This window comes from Galeopterus variegatus, unplaced genomic scaffold (assembly GCF_000696425.1).
Source record: "Galeopterus variegatus unplaced genomic scaffold, G_variegatus-3.0.2 Scaffold1005, whole genome shotgun sequence".
NCBI lineage: Eukaryota > Metazoa > Chordata > Mammalia > Dermoptera > Cynocephalidae > Galeopterus > Galeopterus variegatus.
Genome location: NW_007727116.1, coordinates 64136 through 82296, shown reverse-complemented (window position 1 = coordinate 82296; position 18161 = coordinate 64136).

Here is an 18161-nt window from a genome sequence, read left to right as displayed (position 1 = left end):
TGTGTGTGTGTGTGTACTGTTTATAATACAGCAGTCAGGAAATTCATCTTCTCTGTAACGAATGCTAGGAATAGTGGAGCCATCAAGAATGATTGGATAAATTATGTCAAACACAGCAGAGAAACTCCAACTTACAGGTAGGACAGACCCAGGATCCATCTCAGCTCTGCTGGAATACCAGTTTCCCTTACCTGCCAGGCAGGGACGGCAGGATGTCCTACCTCATTGGGTTGCTTGGGAGGAGAAAATGAGAGAAGATTTGACTTGGCACTTAGGAGGTCCACGGACCCCAATCAGTGTGCAAACATGCATTGGTGTCCCCTGTTCACTGTGACCCTAACAGGCACCAGATACTTGTCATATTTTCAAATCCAGTTCAACACATAGGCCAATTGGGATTCAATTTGCTATGAGCAAGCTCTTGTGGGGAAAAAAAATTTTTGTGTGTGTGTTTCCCGGGACATGTGAGAACTTTGCCTCCTGATCGGTCAGGACTGCAAAGAGCTCTTTTCAACAGTGACTCAGAGTCGAAGGGGGTGGGGGTGAGAATCAAGTAAACAGTATGAAAACCATAGATGCTTTTAAAGATGATGTGAAATGTTGCAGTGGATGACAACTTGCTTTGTGGTGATTTGCATCTTTCCATATCTTCAACTGTTGCACCAAAATGTTTGACCACGGACATGAAGGAGCACTCAATAAGGGTAGCCGTGTGACTTCCTGAGGGTCCTACCAGTTCTCGTAGGTCAAAAGTCTCTTGGAGCGCTTCATCCTGCTTTGAGTTCATTATGACCTCCCCTGACACATGGTGATCGCTCCGGCCCTGGATCACTGCTGCACTTTCTTCATTTCTTCTCTTTGGACCTAGCACTTAGCATTTATTGCTGGGTGTTTTCAAGATATTTTCATGTGTTAATCTAAAGGGCATGTTTCCCCATTTTACATTCTTTTCATTTTGATTTGCTTGTGTAGTAGGCAGAATAATGGCCCCCCAAAGATGCCTGTGTCCCGTCCCCAAAATCTGTGAGTGTCATGTTACATGGCAAAAGGGGAATTCAGGCTGCGAATCGGCTGACCTTAAAAAGGGAGATTATCCTGGACTATCTGGGTGGGCCTTATGTTAAGACAAGGGTCCTTAAAAGTGGAAGGGGATGCAGAAAGGTAGGTCGGAGTCATTCAGTGGGAGAAGGACCCAACCTGCCCTCGTTGGCTTTGAAGACGGAGGAGGGGGCCATGAGCCAAGGTGTATGGATGGCTTCTAGCAGCTAGAAAAGGCAAGGACACAGTTCCTCCCTGGGGCCTCCTGAAGGAACACAGTCATGTTGACACCCTGATTTTAGCTCAGTGAGACCCATTTCAGACCTCTGATCTCCAGAACTGCAAGATAATAAATTGTATTGTTTAAACCAATAAGTTTGTGGTAATTTGTTACAGCAGCCATAGGAAACTAATACAGTTTGCATCTCCCACAATGTGAGCTTAGTCAGTACTACAGCACCAGGTAGAAGCCCTGGGCCTGAAAATGAGCCCCTGCTAATTACAGAGGTACCAGCTGGCTTGGTCAGGCCAGAACTCCCAGAGCTGTGGGTCTGAGGGGGAAAAGACCACAATGCTGAGGAGCTCTGCCTGGAAGAGCACAAGCTCCATCTCCAAGGACCCTTCCCTGACCTTCCACACCAGCCAGCACACTCGGCTCAGCTGTCAGGACTCACTTCCCGTTTTGGTCCTTTACCAGAAGTGTCTCTCTCTTTCTGAGAACAAGTCCACTTGACACTGTAGAGAGAAGCTGTTCAGGAAACACGTACCAAGGTTTCATTCTGAAAATCTGAATGTGAGAGCTGAGGTCGGAAACCTCAAAGACCCCCAAGTTTAGTACTGGTTTAGAGAACTAGTAAATGTGAAATGTCCTAGTGGTACACGTGGCTTTCAGAAACCTGTTCTTAAAATATCTATTCTAGCCTTCACGCTAAAAGATGGAAGAGTACATAATTTTGAAAATCCTTTTGGCTAAAAGCTTGCTGTTCTGTCATTTTTTTCCTCCTGGGACCCACTTTCATAGAACTGTCGCTCTTTAGCACCTTGTATCTAGAGCTCTTCTGAAGTTCATTTGAAATGTTGGATCTCTGCCTTAGGGTTACTGAAATGTAATGAATTGAATGTTTGAGTTGCTTGTGGTAAGTTATTAATTACATCAGCTAGAGAGATCCATGGTTAATGGCACTCAAAGGACCATATCTAAGTGTGAAAAGAGGGATCTCAGTTTACCCAGTAGAAATGGCACTGCCTGGTCATCCGACTCCAGCCAGTGCCCAGTTATCTTCATGGGGTCCAGGAGGAGTGCACAGAGATTTCTCCTAGGGGCTAGCTCCGTGGGCCACTTTAGGATATCTTAATGTTTGAAATGAAGTTTACCTACAAACTAGAAGCCTAAAATATAGATCCTGAAGTGTATGATAAGGGAGCGAGAGCATGACCCCAGCCATTACATCACAGTGTGATAATGACAAATGCAGGTTGCTTTCCCCCTCTTTCTCTCTCTTCCAATTTCCCTCCCCCCCCCCCCCCCCCCAATTTTTCTTCTCTCTGCAAAGATCAAAAGCTGCCGGCTTTTTTTTTTTTTTTTGAGGTGTTTGACTTCCCCCCTTTCCCCCTCGGGGCCTCGGCTATATCTTTACTAATTTGCTCTCAGCTGTTTCTCTTTTCAGAAGGCTCCTTATGTTTTCTGCTTTAGGGTGGGAGTGGAGTGACTACTCTGTGTTTAGAAGGGCTCCCGAACACTGTGCAATGTCTTTCGCTGAGAACTTTCGCGGCCGAGGGGAGGACTTGGGCGCCAGGCCTTCAGGGTCTGCTCCGAGGGTGAGGCCTAAGCCCGGCTGCAAAGCCCGCAGGAGCACTTCTCCAGGCGCCGAGGAGAATGCCAGGCTTAACAAAAAGCCCTTTTCTGGTGTATATTCTATGTCACGGCAAAAAAAGAAGAAGAAAGGACAGCACTGGGAAGAAAGGCCTGGCACGTAAGAAAGGCTCTGCTCGCTGCGGAAGGCGCGTTCTTCCTCCGGGCCGTGAGCTGCGGCGGCGGCGCAAACATCCGGAGCCTTCGGTACCGGGCAGGATGTCAGGATGCCAGCTTTGCGGAGGACAGGAACAATAGCTGCTTCGTTTGCTTTTTATAGCAAAGCCCACTGGGGAAGAATGGGAACAGGAGGATCTCGGAGGCGCTTCCTTCCCCCGGGGCGGGCCCCTCTGCTCCGGTCTCCCTATGAATATCGGTTTTTAAACAGTGACTTTTCATAGCTGCTATTTTATTTTGGTATTATAAACACTATACGGAAACTTCTAGAGCATACCAACCAGCTGCTGTGCTTTCTGACTTCACGAACCTATCTTTCATCACCTTTCTTTCATCATGGTTCCCTTTCCTGCTGCTTTGACGTCTGTCGGAGTCGGTCTGGAAGTCCTTTCTTCTCCAGCAGCCCCCCACCCCACCTCAAACCCTTCTACTGAGACTGTTACTTTGTTATGGTCACGGTCACGTGCAAAGTAAGAATAAACAAGCTCTGGAAACGAATGAGTTTCCTAGGAACGTAACTGATAGCTCCTTAGGCTGTTCCCAGACCTGTTTTTGCTTCCTTCTTACATCCAGGTGTCTGCCTGTCCTGCTGAGGACACCACAGCAGTGACCTCCAGATAAGGAAGGCATTTTAGACCCGGAGGGGGTGAGCCAGCGTCTTTCCTGAATGGATCTGATCCGATTGAGGGTTTGAGGGAGCAGACGAGATCTGGTTGAGAGAAGGACCTCTCTGTTGGGTCCCTAAACTCAGTGACATTTGTGGCACTGAATGTTGGTGCTGTCTTTACTCATGGGCCTTCCCTCCTGAAGGCTGAGGCAAATCAGGCGAGGTGCCAATGCCAATCTTTTCCTCATATTTTCACTTGGACACCATGCACATACCAGGCGAGTCCTTATGCAAGAGTGATCCTTTCAGTACCTCAGATGACATCATCTGGGGATTTGTGGAGTGAATACCAACCACCCCAACTGCTGTTGACAAAAAAGTGATAACAGAGTGAAAATAGTTGTCATCTGAGTCTCACTATTTTTCTGAGTCATATATGTTCTGATGTGTTAGTGGGAGTAAAGAATACTCTTATGACTACTCCAGACATCAGGTATGGAAACTTCTTAGGTCATTCGGTCTACCCTTCAAGACTCATATAGGTTTACGGTTTTCTGCTCATCTTCTGGGCTGATTTCATCTCTGCCTGTTTCCTTTCAGGAGATGCAAAGTGCTAAACGAAGGTCTCAGTGTTGGAGAGATGTTTTCAAAGAATCAGGCCCAAAGATGTCATTCCTATTTCACTTGGCAGTATTCCTCGAGGGTGTGAGTCCTGCCCAGGCTGGCGACATTGATTTTAGTTATGACTCTCCATGGAACTTAAAGCAGGTCACTTGAAAATATTCTGGTGCCTCAGTTTTCCTGTACCAGCACTGCCCAGTAGAAATAGAATGTGAGCTGCATCTGTAATTAAAAATGTTCTAGTGGTCACAATAGAAGAGTAAAAGGAATAATCCAGAACCTGAAAGATAAGTACTGTGTGATCTCACTTATATGTGGAATCTATAAAGTCGGACTCATAGAAGCAGAGAGTAGCACAGTGGGTACCAGGGGCTGGGGGCGGGGGAGAGGAGGAGATGCTGGTCGGAGGGTGGAAAGTTTAAATGATAAGATGAGCGAGGTCTGGGGATCGAGTGTGCGGCATGGATGGTGATGAACGTGTAAAAAAGTAAGAAGAAATGAATGAAGTTAATTTGAATATATATTACTTAACCCAATATATACAAAATATTATCATTTTTAAGGTATAATCAATATAAAAATATGAATGTGATATTCTGCATTCTCATTTTTCGTACCAAGTCTCTGACATGTCTCATGTTTGACACTTATAGTACATCTTTATTGCAGACAAGCCACCTTTCAAGTGTTCAGTAGCCACAGGTAGCCAGTGGACAGAGCATTTCTATGTCATGGAAGACACGTCTTCACTTTTCAAGTACTGTGTATTTTGGAGCAGAGTGAATATCTGCCTTAAACAATGTGACAGATACAGGTAATCATAGTGGTGCCAAGAAGGGTAAACTTCAAAGGATCAGAGGGGGATCCCACAAGGGACCATTGACCCAAGATCAAGAGTAAGTCAGGGCAGTCAGACAGGGAAAGGTGAATCCCCCGGAATTCGCAAAGTCAGCGCACAAGGGGTGTGAAAAACGACGAACGTGTCCTAGGAATGATCTATTCTACTTTGAGAGTATTTTCCCTACTAGTCCTGGTAGCCCCTTGGATGATATTAAGTCTTCAACCATGTCATGGTGACTGAGTTGCTATGCAGAGAATGAGGCATGTTAAGAAAGATGCTGAAATGAAGAAAAGGTTTATTGTCATGACAAGTGCAAACAGGAAGGGGATGTCTTGACGGAGCGTTGACAAATCTATCCTTATCTTTCCAGTCCCGCCAGACAGCATGTGTGTTCACGGCCACATGGCAGGCAGGCTCCGTTGGCAGAGCCGGCCAGCTCGGCGGGCAGCCTAACCCCCCCCCCCCCACATACACCACCAGGCTCATGCCGCTGCCCAGACTGTGTAAGGACAAGCACTAGCCCCTGTCAAATACCTAGTAGGCGCCAGGCTCTTCAGTGATTCTTCTGAAAAACAGGCAGTATTAATCTGCTCAGGCTGCCATAACAAAATACCACAGACTGGGTGACTTAAAGAACGGAAATTTATTTTCTCACAGTTCTGGAGGCTGGAAGTCCAAGTTCAAGGTGCGAGCAGGTGTGGTTTCCTCAGAGGCCTCTCTCCCTGGTCTGCCTTCTCATTGCTTGTCCTCACATGGTGTCCCTCTGCACGCGCGTGTGTCTTCCTTTTCTTGTAAAGACACCAGTTATATGGGATTAGGAATCTGCTCTATAGCCTCATTTTAATTTAGTCACCTCTTTAAAGACTTTATCTCTAAATACAGTGACATTCTAAAGTACTGAGTGTCGGGACTTCAACGTATGAATTTGGGGGTGACACAATTCAGCCCATAACACAGGCATATCCCATCTTACAGGGAGGAAACTGAGGCCAGTGAAGATAAGTGTTTTGCCTGACATCGATAAGCTAGTTGAGACTAGAATCTGGATCTCAATTCAGTGGTCTTATCACCACGACCACTTTGTCTCTTAAGACGAAATGATGTATCTAGCTGGTGCTGCCTAAGACATTTGGAAAATTCAGGTTTTTCATTGCTGCAAGCTCACTTGAGTGCTCCACGGGAAGTGGTGGGAGGCACGGGGGTGGTTCGTGGGATGATGCAGTGCAAGCAGCTCGGGGACTGGAGGCTGGAATCTGGGTGTGAGTCTTGGCTCTGTCACATTCCAGGTGTGTTGCTGTGGTCAAGGCCTGCCCTCGCTGAGCTTATATTGCCTGACATTTATTAAGCACCAGTGCTTGGCACTGAGCGTGTATTCTCATGTATTGTCGTTCCCGTGTTCATAACTAGCCTATGAAGTGGATGCTATTACTACATCTATTTCTCAGTTGAGAAAAAAGAGGCTCAGAAAGGGTAAGTGACTTATCGAAGGTCACACAGCCAATAAGGCCTAGAGCCAAGACTCAAACCTAGGTCTGTGGATTCTAAAACCTGTGTAGTTAACCAGTACCAGACTCAAGAATGGGGCCCAGGGTTACAAATTCTGCTTTTATAGGAGAGGAAAAGTCTGGGTTTTAATGTAAAATCTCAAGGGTTTCAAATGTTGACTAAGTTTCTCAAAACTAAGCAGCCCAGACAAAACACATCAGGGAGCCTCAGGGTCACACTGTACTGCCTCTTACCTGGAAATGGGAAGGTTGCGCTGGTTTCTTGCTGTGGGGTTCCTTGCTGGTCCTGATAGTTTATGAATCTCTGATGCCATCTGGAATTTATGGAAGAGGTTTTGGTGGGTGTGGCAGGACCCTGAGCCTTTGGGACTGGAATGACTGGATTTGAATCTGCCTTGACACTTAGTAGCAATGTCAGGAGGCAAGTTACTCAACCCTTCTGGGCCCCAGTTTCCCTATCTGGGATTGTATTTTGCACGCTCATGTAAATATCGAGATGATGTTTGTCGAATCCCTGGTGGGCACCTTGGCAGGAAATGAGAAAATGGTTGGCACACACCAACACCAGTGTCTGTCTCCACAGGATCTGGGTCTGTGAGCAGAGGTGAGGTGTGAACAGGGCTCCCCCCACAGTTCGCCCCACGCACCCCAGTACCTGCCATTTTCACTTTAGTTCTGGAATCTTCAAGAGTTCCTTTTTTTAAAAAAAAGCCAGCCTTTGTTGGGAGGACTGGTTAATAACTTAGCAGGAATTGGTGGGTATTTATTTGCTCAACAAGTATCGAGTGAGCTCCTAACGTAGTAAAAGAGAAAGGTTCCTAAACACTCAAATCTGCACAAGCAGCAGCTGGGGGGCTTGCTTATGGTGACGGTTCTGAGCTGCCACTCTCAGGGCTTCCAGTTCAGTGGGAGTGGGATGGGCTGGTAACCTGCATTTTCACAGCTTTCATCTGGGGGTGCTGATGCTGTGGTCCACAGATTATAACCTCACTGTATGGGACACCTGGTCACTGTATGGTACACCTGGTCACTTTCCCACCAGGACAGGCCTCCTGAGCTGACCCAGCCCCTCCCTGCTGCACTTTTCTCATGGGGTGACAGCCCCAGGGCAAGCTACCACTCAGGGTGGGCCTGGGGGGCAGCCAGGCCAGGGAGGAAGGTGGGAGGGAGGGCCTGTCTTAACCAGCTCCAATTGCAGCGGAACCAGCCAGTTCATTCTTAACAACTTTAAGGAGTAAAAGGGGACCTTTCTTACTGCTCTGAAATAAGCAGTAATTGCCCATATGGGAATATGGTGTGTGATGACCTCGTGGTCCCCGTCACCACCTGCCTAAATGGTTTACATGCCAGGGCTGTGCTGAGTGGCTTCTTTACTCACCCAGACCCTGGGAGAGGGGGACAGGCATTACTGGAAATGAAGCTGCTGGTGGTGGGGTGGCTGGAGCAGGCCCGCCGCCAGCCTTTCCTGGTGTGCCACCCACGTGCCAGTGTAGGTGTCCCCTCTTCCTGGCTGAGTCAGGTCGCTCAGTGTCACAGGTGGGAGGATGTGTCACGAAAGTGAAGCCTGGGCCCAGGGCTGGCACCTGCTTGGTCTGGTCTGAGTGAGCGCTGCGCCCTGTGCTTCCTCTGTGAACCGAACTGGGACAGGGCTGTGACATTTGCTGTCCAGGTTTTTTTCCAACAGCATCTGGAAGAGACTTTGGGAGGGTCCTAGCAAACCACAGGGTGTTCTCTGCGGGCCGAGCTGAGGCAAGTGGGTTGAAGCAGCCTCGGGCCTCTCTCCTTCCCCTCTCCTTCCCCTCTGCCCAAACTGCTCATTGCAAATACTGCATTTTTTTTTTAGAAATTAGATAAATTTGCATCCTTCTCCACCCCCCCCACCCCCACCCCGAGCCAGAGGAAGCACTGGAGGAAGTAACATATCAAAGAATGTGGGGGCAGGGGCACTTGGCTAGGAGGAGGGCTCTTCTTCAAAGCTTTCCCCGGGGCCAGAAATCCCCCCAAACCTTTGAGCTATTAATCCTTGAGGATATGGCTCCATGGTGTGCTCTCTCGGAGTTCAGTGTTGATCTCAGAAAGCCCTGTCTCTCTTTCTCCTATTCTGAGCTCTAAACTAATCATCTGCCTTTCTTCAACAATTCAGCTCCAGCTCCCTGAGAACCAGGAAAACCTGTCCCCACATGGGTCACTGAGAGAGAGCAGGAGAGGGAGATGAGGTCGTGGCTGGGCCTGTCACTTCTCCCTGGGGAGCAGGGATGAGCTGGTCTTTGATGCGTCAGCTGTCTCTGCAGTCTTTCCTCCCCTTCGTAACTCCAGTGAAACGATGTTTATTTAAGAGGTAATCAAACCTCCAGTTAGACTGTCTGTAGAATTGAGCCTCTGCAAAGAAAGCAACGCAATTATTGGCATGAAGCAGCAGGTCACTGGAACGTATGGCGTGGAGAAGCCACCAGTGAAAGTGGAAGGAGACAGCTTTTGAAGAGACTACCTGTGCTACCTGTGCTAAGAAACTTCAAGTAGATATCTAAACCATTTCTTGTCAAACTGGTAAATAGAAGTCTGTGTGTCATCAGATGTCAGGAAGGCTTCCCTGGTCCCCTGGTCTGTCTGCATGTTCTGCCTCTGTTTAGCCTGGGTCGTAGTACTGAGACCGCTTTTGACTTGGTTTCCATTAGGAGCTCCCTCAGGCTAAGCACATCTTGAGTTTTAGTAAAATTTACTGTGCATATGAGGTGTGTGGGGGATAGGGTCCCATCATGGGGTGCTGAGCCTCTGTCGTCTCCTCTGTGGCTTCCCCCCTAGCCTTGGTCCTCCCCCACTCCATCCTGGATTGGCCCAACTGCCCCATATTCTTTCTCCACCACAACGGAGAGTAGGTGCCCCCTTCCTCTGAGGTCTTGCTGTAGAGACCAACATCCCAGAGGAGTCAGTTTCTGTCCCCAGTTTCCTTTCACAAGCCCACCCAGTGCTTGCCAGCATACAGGCCTTCCTGTCAACACCACCTGCCCATGTCATAGTGCACTGGGGTGGGGCAGGGTGTGGAAAGAAAAATGCATCCCTGCTACACACGTAACCCACGCATCCCCAAGTTTTCTCTGTCCACTGAAACAGTTTGAGCCCCATTCCTGTGACACTGCAGCATATCCAGTCTCCCCCTGCCCCATATTTTTGAGGCTCCCTCAGGGAGTGCTGAGAGGTGACACTAACCTACTGTCTTGCTCCAGAAGCCCACTGCTCAGGTCCTCTTGTGGGCCATTAAGTCTGGCCATTTTGCAACTGCCGATCTGAGCTGCAGGGGCTCCCTCCACTCGGCTTCTCTGCAGAAGGATGGATCCAGGAGCCTCCCTCCCATTCCCCAGAACAGCTGCCACACTCAATATCTCATGCCTTCACCCTCACCACTCGGCTTCTCTGCAGAAGGATGGATCCAGGAGCCTCCCTCCCATTCCCCAGAACAGCTACTACTCTCGATATCTCATGCCTTCACCCTCGCTGGCTCCCATCTTGGCCAGATCAGCTCACCTCCTGGCCCAGAGGAGTCTCTTGCTCCCTATCCCTTGTCCCTTGCTCTTCCCTGTGTCCTGGCCCCAGCCAGAGGGAGCAAAAATGCCTCAGTGTCATAAATAACCTCTGCAAAGACCCCCTATCCAAAATGAAGATGGATATTCATTTAACATTTCAGTCTGAACCAGTTGCATCTGGATTATTCTACTGGCTTTTCTAAGCACAAGCCTTGCTGGGAAAAAAAGAAGATTCTCTCATTCCAGCTTCTACCATACAATGCAAAAGCAACTGCAGCTTTTTTCCCCCTCAATATTTTATTTTTAAAGTTTTAGACGTACAGAAAAATTGATAGAGTGTAAAATGGACAGATGCCCATGTACCCTGTGCTTAGACTGACAATTGCTGATGTTTTCCCAGCTTTGCTCCATCTCCATATACACAGCCGTGCGTGTGTGTGTGTGTTTGGATGGATTATTCAAAGTAAACTGCAGGCATCATGATACTGTATCTCTAAATCCTTCAGCTTGCATCTACTGAAAATAAGGACTTTTACAAACCACCACACCATTAACAACTAAGACAATGAACAATATTTCCATAAGACACAAAAGCTTTTTTTCCTTTTTTTTATTGAAGCATAATTGATTGACTATCGATAGTTGTGTACAATGCGTGATGGTCAAATCAGGATAGTTAGTTTCTCCATCATTACAATACTAATCATTCTTTGTTTCCATTAACCAATTTCTAGTTAATTTCTCATTAACTTCTTTTACCTTCCCGCTCCCCCTTTCCACTTTTAGCAACCACGGTTCTGTTCTCTCCTTCTGAAAGACACACAAGGAAGGCTTCATTAATTTCTGTGTCATCCTTACACAGGGGCCATGCTAATCTCCTCTGTACCGTTCCAATTTCAGTGTGTGTGCTACCCAAACGAGCACTGCAATGGCTTTCAGTGTATTGGCTTCGTTGTTTTTTCTGATATTTTAGGCCACACTTAAGGCCACAGAGTGGTATGTGTTTTCAGTAGTCAGGAGCACCAGGCAGATTTCCCATCCAAGTTGGGAAACAAGGTTGCTGAGAGTTAAATGTAGGATTAACTCATGATCAGAGCAGAGATATACAAAGTTTATCTTAAAAGGTATAACGCCTGCCAGATCTGCAACATAGGACTGTGTCCACACTAAATGTATTAACATATCTAAAGAAAAACCTGTGTCCTTTAGGGACCAGAGCACATAACAAAGAGGAACCAGACGCAGGTATTCCAAGGCTCACCGTGAGTGGCTGCCTGCTCTCCAAGACTGAGCCAGACAGCTGGGGTTTTAGCTTTCTGTCTGACAAAACAAAATACATGTTTTTCAGAGGAAACCTGGAAATGTCTGTAAATGTCAGGATGTTCTGAATGAAAGCTCAGTATTTCTGATTCCTGGGAGGTAGGAGAGGCACAAAATGGTTATTCCAACTTGCTGGAAATGCTCTTCCTGCAGCTGTAAAGGCAGAAGTCAGATTTTGTTTCCAGGGGAAACTCTGCACCTGCTGTGCCGTCTCAGCCACGCAGATGCAGGACGAGTGTGTACTTAATGGGGTGGGTGTTGGGTGTGGGTGAGGCATCTAAGGGCTAATGCTGTTGGACAGGGCCCTACAGGATTCTGAGAAACCCTACGAAGAGCTGCTTAGGATGGGAGGCAGGTAGAATACATGTCTACAAAATCCTTTTTTTCTTAACATGAAGAAATCTGGCAGTTTCCCTAGAAGGCTTTAAAGGCTCTTTTGTGGGGTCCTGGATGGGAGTCTAGGGAGGGGGCACAGGGCTCTTGGTTCTAAGGATCGGTTTGCAGTCACTGAGGCGGGTTTTTTTGTTTTTTTGGTAGCTGGCCGGTACAGGGATCAACAAGATGTGTCGTGACAACCATAGGCCATGCCTGGATCACAGACCTGGTGGCCATATGGTCTGGGATTCATTTGCTTTTGATTGTGCCTATCGAGGAATCACTCATACCCACCCCTTCCAGAAGAAAGCCTAAATGGCCTTTATTTGCTGCCCCTGTCATCCCCTGGCCCAGGCAGAGAAGGGAGTTTCCTTGCCAGAGGCCACGTGCCACTCTCCCAGCTGCTCAGTTGCAGTGCCGGGCTGGCCGGAGGGGAGGGAGGAGAGGAGGGTTACGTGTTAGTCACAGGTGCGTGCAGCATGCAAGTGCCTGAGTCACTGAGCTCCCACTGTCAGACCCACAAACTCGACTCAGAATAGTTCATCTTCCTGCCAAGCTGGACTACAGGAAATAATGCATCTATTATATGTGGACTGGGATTTCCCATGTCCAGAGACAGTGATTTCTCATTGTAGGCTGATAAGTTAGTTTTCTGGTTTGATTTGTCAGTCTCATGGTCCATCCCTGAGACTCTGGCGAGGAGGGGAGCAGCCACCACCATCTCTGTGCCAACAAAACCAAGCTTCCAAACTATCGAGGCTGAGAAACAGACTTAGTGCTAATTTACCAAGATAATGACAGTCAGCCTAAGAACCAAGGCAGTCGAACCATCTGGGTATTCCCCAGGTCAAATGTGAGGACCATTATTTGTCTTAGTTTGGATTTCTAATATAATATAATTATATGATATGATTGTAATATCATATAATTGTAAATTGTAAATATGCTGTAGTATATTTAAATAATATTGGATTTCTAATTTATGGGTTCTACATAGGAATAACATCCCAAAGAGAGCATGGTCCCTTGGTAAAACAAATAAAACTCCCAACCACAGCCAAAAAGGGTTGATTAAAACCAAGGACATTTTAGATGTTGTCTTCGATTCAGACTCAATGAGAATAAAGAAGAGTTTGAAAGAAAATTGGTAAGATTGTTGGTATAATGGATGAACACAATGCAACAGTCAAAAGAACCCCAATCATGGCAATTTCTTAAATCTCTAACGTACTGAGATCAAATTTTAGCAGATTCACTCCAGAGGACAGCAGTGTCCTTTTCTCTAAATTTAAACCACTCAACTATTGAAGAGATGACAGGCGGTGAATCTGGTACCATCTATAAGGAAGGAAACAGAACCATGCAAGCCTTGTTCAGCTGAGGTGGAAGAAACTGTGACAGGAAAGTTGTCCTAAGGTGAGGACTGAATGACTGATGCTGTTTCAAGGGGAGGGCTGGTTGTAGGAACCAAGCAAAGGGTGGTGGCGAGTTACTTAATTAGCAAGAGTCCAGAAGGCAGGCTGACTAGCCAGAGGCGTGAGGACTGAATGACTGATGCTGTTTCAAGGGGAGGGCTGGTTGTAGGAACCAAGCAAAGGGGTGGTGGCGAGTTACTTAATTAGCAAGAGTCCAGAAGGCAGGCTGACTCGCCAGAGGCATAGTTCTGCTGATAGTTCTGCTGAGCAAAGCTGGAAGGAAAGGCACAGCTTAGTTGACCAGGAGCAAGTCTCCTAGGACTGCTCCCCGAGCTGGAGTGTGCCCAAGAGAATCACAGGGAGAGCTTGTTCAAACACAGATTCCTGCCCTGTCTCTCTAGCATGGAATCCAGTAGGTCAGGAGTGGGGCCCATGTATTTGCATTTCTATAAAGGGGATGCAAAAGCTGTTGATCTGCAGGCTCTGTTTTAAGTAGCACTGTACTTTGGCAAACGTGTAATGCTGGGAGTCCTACCGGAGGTAATTTTCCAGGAAAACAGCAAGTCTTCAAAGAGGTGAAGCTTAGGAAGGAGGTGTTGGGCTATATCAGTTAGGACACTGCTGCTGCTGCTGCTTCTGCTGATTAGAGACACCTGAGAGCCCCACGGTAATCACAACTTGCAAGTGTAAGATTTCTCTGGGTTTTCAGGTGCTTTCCCGATTGGGCAATGCCTTGCGGAAGGGGACACACCAGACAGTTTTAAATAGCTCTCTTTAAAAAAAAAAAAATTCTGGGTTACTTTGATTGTAAGTTACAAGGACCCACAAGGGAGACTGATTTTTGCCATCCCCTAGTTTGGTGCTTCCCAGCCAGTTAGGGCATTATTACTAAACATGATGAGAGCTGTAACCACCTTTTACTGCGTGCCAGCTATGGGTCAGTTAAGGTGCTTGCCATTTATGTGGAGGCATCTTCCTTAAATGCCTGTAGGCATGTGGTGTTGTTCCAGGGTGTTTGCAGAATCATAGGATATTAGGGTACCTCTTCCTGGGTGTGAATATTACTTGAAAATTTGGGAGAAAAAAATATTTTTTTNAGAGCTGCTTAGGATGGGAGGCAGGTAGAATACATGTCTACAAAATCCTTTTTTTCTTAACATGAAGAAATCTGGCAGTTTCCCTAGAAGGCTTTAAAGGCTCTTTTGTGGGGTCCTGGATGGGAGTCTAGGGAGGGGGCACAGGGCTCTTGGTTCTAAGGATCGGTTTGCAGTCACTGAGGCGGGTTTTTTTGTTTTTTTGGTAGCTGGCCGGTACAGGGATCAACAAGATGTGTCGTGACAACCATAGGCCATGCCTGGATCACAGACCTGGTGGCCATATGGTCTGGGATTCATTTGCTTTTGATTGTGCCTATCGAGGAATCACTCATACCCACCCCTTCCAGAAGAAAGCCTAAATGGCCTTTATTTGCTGCCCCTGTCATCCCCTGGCCCAGGCAGAGAAGGGAGTTTCCTTGCCAGAGGCCACGTGCCACTCTCCCAGCTGCTCAGTTGCAGTGCCGGGCTGGCCGGAGGGGAGGGAGGAGAGGAGGGTTACGTGTTAGTCACAGGTGCGTGCAGCATGCGAGTGCCTGAGTCACTGAGCTCCCACTGTCAGACCCACAAACTCGACTCAGAATAGTTCATCTTCCTGCCAAGCTGGACTACAGGAAATAATGCATCTATTATATGTGGACTGGGATTTCCCATGTCCAGAGACAGTGATTTCTCATTGTAGGCTGATAAGTTAGTTTTCTGGTTTGATTTGTCAGTCTCATGGTCCATCCCTGAGACTCTGGCGAGGAGGGGAGCAGCCACCACCATCTCTGTGCCAACAAAACCAAGCTTCCAAACTATCGAGGCTGAGAAACAGACTTAGTGCTAATTTACCAAGATAATGACAGTCAGCCTAAGAACCAAGGCAGTCGAACCATCTGGGTATTCCCCAGGTCAAATGTGAGGACCATTATTTGTCTTAGTTTGGATTTCTAATATAATATAATTATATGATATGATTGTAATATCATATAATTGTAAATTGTAAATATGCTGTAGTATATTTAAATAATATTGGATTTCTAATTTATGGGTTCTACATAGGAATAACATCCCAAAGAGAGCATGGTCCCTTGGTAAAACAAATAAAACTCCCAACCACAGCCAAAAAGGGTTGATTAAAACCAAGGACATTTTAGATGTTGTCTTCGATTCAGACTCAATGAGAATAAAGAAGAGTTTGAAAGAAAATTGGTAAGATTGTTGGTATAATGGATGAACACAATGCAACAGTCAAAAGAACCCCAATCATGGCAATTTCTTAAATCTCTAACGTACTGAGATCAAATTTTAGCAGATTCACTCCAGAGGACAGCAGTGTCCTTTTCTCTAAATTTAAACCACTCAACTATTGAAGAGATGACAGGCGGTGAATCTGGTACCATCTATAAGGAAGGAAACAGAACCATGCAAGCCTTGTTCAGCTGAGGTGGAAGAAACTGTGACAGGAAAGTTGTCCTAAGGTGAGGACTGAATGACTGATGCTGTTTCAAGGGGAGGGCTGGTTGTAGGAACCAAGCAAAGGGTGGTGGCGAGTTACTTAATTAGCAAGAGTCCAGAAGGCAGGCTGACTAGCCAGAGGCGTAGTTCTGCTGAGCAAAGCTGGAAGGAAAGGCACAGCTTAGTTGACCAGGAGCAAGTCTCCTAGGACTGCTCCCCGAGCTGGAGTGTGCCCAAGAGAATCACAGGGAGAGCTTGTTCAAACACAGATTCCTGCCCTGTCTCTCTAGCATGGAATCCAGTAGGTCAGGAGTGGGGCCCATGTATTTGCATTTCTATAAAGGGGATGCAAAAGCTGTTGATCTGCAGGCTCTGTTTTAAGTAGCACTGTACTTTGGCAAACGTGTAATGCTGGGAGTCCTACCGGAGGTAATTTTCCAGGAAAACAGCAAGTCTTCAAAGAGGTGAAGCTTAGGAAGGAGGTGTTGGGCTATATCAGTTAGGACACTGCTGCTGCTGCTGCTTCTGCTGATTAGAGACACCTGAGAGCCCCACGGTAATCACAACTTGCAAGTGTAAGATTTCTCTGGGTTTTCAGGTGCTTTCCCGATTGGGCAATGCCTTGCGGAAGGGGACACACCAGACAGTTTTAAATAGCTCTCTTTAAAAAAAAAAAAATTCTGGGTTACTTTGATTGTAAGTTACAAGGACCCACAAGGGAGACTGATTTTTGCCATCCCCTAGTTTGGTGCTTCCCAGCCAGTTAGGGCATTATTACTAAACATGATGAGAGCTGTAACCACCTTTTACTGCGTGCCAGCTATGGGTCAGTTAAGGTGCTTGCCATTTATGTGGAGGCATCTTCCTTAAATGCCTGTAGGCATGTGGTGTTGTTCCAGGGTGTTTGCAGAATCATAGGATATTAGGGTACCTCTTCCTGGGTGTGAATATTACTTGAAAATTTGGGAGAAAAAAATATTTTTTTATGTTAAAATAAACTGCATGCATTATGGTATAAAAGGCAGTCTTTGTGTACATTTTTAAAAATAATAAGAAATTTGGGGTTTGTGAGGGACCGTTTTAGGCTGCACCTGTAGACTTCTAGGGTGGATGCGTTCTTTCACTCTTTTCTTGCTGTCGGTGGTACTTGGGTGGAAAAACTGGGGGTTGGTTGGTTTCCTTATGGTTCTTTGACTCCTCTCTTTGAGGTCTAATGCAGGGGTTGCCCTGATTTTGTGTTTTGCCGTTAAAACTGGTTTTAAGCATAGGTGTCTGCCTCTGAGTCATTGAAAGGCTGTTAGGTTGGCCTCTCTTACCCAAACTGTGGAAGCCTACTGGCAGACATTCCACCCTCTTCACTCCATTCTTTGTGTCATAAAAGAGTTGGTTTTCAAGAGTATTCTTTTTGGGGGGCAGCTGGCCGGTATGGGGATAAGGGTATTCTTTCAAATCTGCACAATTGCAGTGGCCATGCCAGTTATGAGCTAATGCCTAGAGTTACCTGAAGTAAGAACGCAGTGGCCTGCGGAGGAAGCCACAAACTTACACACTGTCAGTGTGGTGGGAACCCCAGAGACTTACTAGCGTACCCTGTTCATTTATGGATAAGAAAGTGAAGCTCCAGCAAAGAGAGCGGACGGTGGGGTGCTACCTTAAAATGTCTCCTTCGATGGTTTTTGCTCCTCGCCTGCCACGCCTGCTATGACTCCAGCCCCATTTCAGATGGTAGGCATCGGGCCTGGGCTTTCCCTGCCTCCTGGTGCTGGCTGATGGCTGCCTTTGCCATCTCTGTCCCACTTGCTAATTACTGGAGGAGTAATTGTGTCACATGTTTGGAGTGAACCAAGAGTCGGTGGTGAGAGGTTATTTTGAGTGACAGCCTTCTATAAATTTAACCTAAATGGAATGAGGTCATTTTGAGTGACAGCCTTTTATAAATTTCACCAAACCAAAGAAGCTGATGAAGCCGTTGTCATCACAAACTACTTATAAGTACTTGTCATGTTTGGTCTCACCATTAAACCACCAGCTTCTGGACTCCTGTGTTTTGCTGTACCCCAAAGGAATAGAGTACACCCCATAGAGCCTACTGGAGAAGCATGGCCCGTGAGTGGAGAAAGACAAGGACAAGTCCCAACCTCCTCCCTCTCGTCCTACTTCTGGGTGTGCACCGTGACCTGTCGTACTGTCTCTGTTCCTGCAGCCATGCGGCCTAGCAAAGTCCCATCGTCCTGCCAGTCTGAGCTCAAAGGCTACCTCCCCTCTAAAATCTTCTTTAACTTCTCCAGGTGGCCTAAGCTGCTTTTCCTGGGTTCGTTGAATACGCATCTCCATTATGGCGATTATCTTAGGGTA